This window comes from Nyctibius grandis, chromosome 6 (assembly GCF_013368605.1).
Source record: "Nyctibius grandis isolate bNycGra1 chromosome 6, bNycGra1.pri, whole genome shotgun sequence".
Lineage (NCBI taxonomy): Eukaryota > Metazoa > Chordata > Aves > Nyctibiiformes > Nyctibiidae > Nyctibius > Nyctibius grandis.
In genome coordinates, this window is record NC_090663.1 from 38,798,065 (window position 1) to 38,802,165 (window position 4,101).

The window sequence follows — 4,101 nt, forward strand, 5'->3', positions numbered from 1 at the left end:
CTCTTTGGAAGTAAGAAAAATGATAGCAATGAGAAATGTAGAGTTTTGCTTTCCTTAAACCTGATTCATTCCCATTAGTATTTGCAACATACATTCCTTCCTCATCTCCCTCAAAATTAAAACTGTTTCTGTAAGGATTGCAAAGACAAAGGACAAACAAAATCAATCATCTAGCTTGTTCTTTTCCATTTAGCTTATCATGCTCAAGTCTACTTGTATAACACCCTGCAATGCGAAACTGCCTTGCCTTTTATAAAATCTCACTGGCAATGAGACGACAAGGCAAAGAACATGAAGCCTTCTGCAGTAACAGGCGAGGAAGGTCGGCTACTTCTAACCTGAGAGGCTTTGAGATATATGACCAAATATGTGTACACCAAGGTGGGAGGCCTTCCAAGCTCTGGATGGCACTCCTTGGAGTGTGAAGGGAGAGGTGGTTCAGAAACTATATAAAAAGAGAGCAAAACTCTTTTAGATGAATTGTCTAGAAGATTCAGAATTGCTTTCTCCCAGAAGGACTTTGCAATAGAGGAGAAAGAGTGAGCAACTACCTTTTAGACGCCGATGTGAGAACGCACACGAGTAACACGCTGTGAAGAATCTGCGGTTAGTTGGTAGGTAACCATCCTTTCTCCTGTGAGTTACTGTCCCTACAACCCAGTTGTGCTGCAGGGGACACTGAGCCATCTCCACCAGTCTCTGCAGAGTAAATGAAGACGAGTCTCAGAGCTGCATTAAGACTGGAGACTTCTCCAAGTCATGCACCGTGCCTAGGTTCCATAGCGGAGAGTGCATACGCACATTCCCACGTGGGGCAATGCCAGGCAGTATTCCCTCCTAGTCCAGAGGCTGATGGTGCTCTCTCAGAGGAGGCTTTTGTCACAGAAATCCACATGCACACAGCAGGTCCCAACGCAATCTGCTGTAGAAACAAAGGAAGGGTTTTCCCAGGAGTGCTTTGCCCTGAACAACCAGAAAGCCAAGGCATGCCTTATGGCCAAGGTGCAAAGGGCATTTCAGCCATAGAGTTCTGGGGTCCAGGAAAGGCAGCAGACCAATTAGTTTCCTGACTAATTGCAGAAATCAGGGTTCATTCTAGAGGAAACTTGCAGAACATTTTGAGAAAAAAAAAACACATCAGGAAATGCAATTACATAAGGGAGATCAACCAGAAGGTCACAATGATCTCTGGAAGCAAGTACCTATCTGCAGAGGCAAGTGAGCAAGCAGGAAAGCGTGCTGCCTGAGTTTGAAGGGAACTTTTGAGAAACCTTCTTGGGAAGTGGGGACCTCGCTCCTGCTGAGCCCCCTCCGCCAGCAATGGGAAGGGCAGTCGGTCACGTTCTGCACAGATGGCACCCTTGCTGGTGGAGAGAGATCAAGGGTATCTGAGAAGTGGAGCAGAACAGCTGGGATAAGTTTTAACCCGTTCGCGTATCTCAGGACCAGCCCGTATCTGTATTATCTGAAGTTACCTCTGTGCTTTTTTGCAGAGCACAGAGGTGTAGCCTATCATATTAGCCCTTAAATTAAGCAGGATTAAACAGGTCCCAGGCGACACCTCATACTTCCACTAGGCTTGTCCATCCCTCATTTAAAAAAGAAATAAAATAAATAAAATCTAGGGTTTACTTTAACAGAAACCTCAAAGCAGTTGAAACTATTTTTCCCCTTAACTAATTTTATCAGACTACAGTACCCAGAACCATCCCCGCAGAGGTCTCTAAAGAACCAATTCTCTAAAATTGTTTTACACATTATATAAGTTTATTTTCTGAACCTTCTTCAAAGCACAATGGCTAATTGGGACAGATTCTAATTTTTATTGACTACGCAACTTGCTTTTGGCAGCACTTTACAGCTATACAACAACCACGTTCCTGGTGAGGTAAGAAGTGTTATGAACTATTTAACAACCCAGTGTGATGTGGCAACAGGACAAACGTTCTAGGCTAGTAGAAGCTGCCTCAGTACCCCCACTGAGCAAATGTCTGTCAGGGCACACCTGATCCCCTGAAAGCTGAGAGATGCAAAGCAATCTGCATGGTCGTCCTGAATTTGAGAAAGCTGAACACACTTAGTCACAAGTCCTGCACAGGTCTCCATCCTCCATTTCAGTTAACCAGATAAAATGCCTAGTCCTTAGAACAGAGCAGAGATTGCTACTCTCATAGCACTTTCATTCTCTTGTCAAAAGCATCCCTGGAGAAGGACAGGGAAGGTAGCTTGGGATAACATACCTGCATTCACCATTGCTCTCCTTTAGCCTAACTTCTTCACTGAAAAGACGTGAAGGAGCAGGAGCTCATTGGTTCTCAGAAAAGGAAGCAGCAGGGCAGGTTTAAGGAATGAGGTGCTTTTGAGATGATTTTTTCTTCTTCCTAGTCTACACACTGCAACCTCAAACCTGAAGGAGAGTCATGGCAGAAGCATTCTTACCTATAGACTTCTGATCTCCCAAGTGAAGGCAGAGAAAGCACGAAGCAAGAAAAATTTTGTTCACTTGGACATGGAAAAAGGAAGCTGGTAGAACCTTCAAAACCCCTGTGTAAATCAACGCTCTGAGAAGACATCGTGCAAGACCCTAAAAATTGATAAGGAATTAAATTTTTTTTTTTTTTAGTCTTTCACTTTTCTTGAACTTCTTATAACTGGAGTTTAGTGGTCAGAAGCACTGAAGAAGGGATAGAGCACTTTTCTTTGCTCCAGACTTCAGTGTAGGACAGGAGATCTGAGGTGATGGGACATGTTCTTCCCCTCTCATGCACTTGGTAAGGTAAAAGGGGAGGAAAAAATGTTGCTAGTGCTAAGTCTCCACCTTAGTAGGAGTCTGAACATGTTCATCTCAAACTTTTTTCCCTGAAAGCTATTTTTAAACTAGTCTAGGAATAGCTTCTCTTTTCTTTGATGCTTAATTAGTTCCAATTAAAACAGACTGTTTCAGTAGTATACATTGAAGTTTGAGTGGTGCTTATCAAAATACAGTAAAAGATAAAAAACTGCACTTAAAAAGGGCATGTATATTTCAGTATATCTCCTCAAGATTTCCAAAGGGATTTGGGTTATGAATCACAAACATTCCCCTCAGCATTAGAGTCTTATGAGTCAGGAAGATAGTCATCATTAATCACTTCTCAAGCATTTTTAACAAGGTGGTTCCTGCTTGCTGCATGTTTTCATCCACATCAGTCACTTACACAGCATAAAAGGTGTGCCTAGCACTTTACGGACACTAAGACAAAAATCTTTGCTTTGTAGTGTTTACAGCTACAATAAGATCACACAAAACAAGAAAAGATTCTCTTTGCGAACGAAAAGGCCAGAAATTACAACTATGGCAAAGTAGCGATTTTTTTTTCCATGGTGTGAGATAAATTTGCATTTTTGTACTTCTAGATTATTTTTATACAGTTTTACTACTCACCATTTTAAGTAGAAACCTATTTACACAATTCACTTAAGACTTTAATATCAGTGCAACTACTAAAGCTTTTTATGCCCTCCCCTTTCTCAAAGGAATGCAAATCACTATTTTGCTGTTACACTGTTTCAGTGTGGGGGGGGGAAGGCACCCCAGTTCTCCACCAAACACTTATACCACTTGCATCAACATGTCTTTTAAGCAGCAGCAGCAGAGGTGCCAGAGTTGCTGTAATCAGAGTGGCTGTTTAAAAAAAAAAAAATCTGGAAACGAAATACATTTTCCACTCTTAAATAAAGAGATAAGATACCTATTCCATGACTGCCACTTAGTTCATGATATTTAAGCAGAGAATAAGGAAGGTTTCATTTGTTCTTCCCAGCATGGTTTGTCAGTCGTCTTCTACTCCTCCTCTATACACTGAAAAAACTCATGACTACATCTGCACTCCATGGAAAAGCTGAAAAAAATATGCGTGAGCATATACAAGAGTGCCAATTAGCCTACAGTCCTTTCACTGGTAAGGAATGTTTACATGCTTCGCCAATGCTTTTTTCCAAGTATTACAGCTGTTATTTTGGACTTCAGTGCCATAAATGAATATATCAGCCCACGAGACAGACCAGAGTTATGAAACAACAGCTGTGAAAACAACGCAATTAAGGACACAGTTTCAGAAG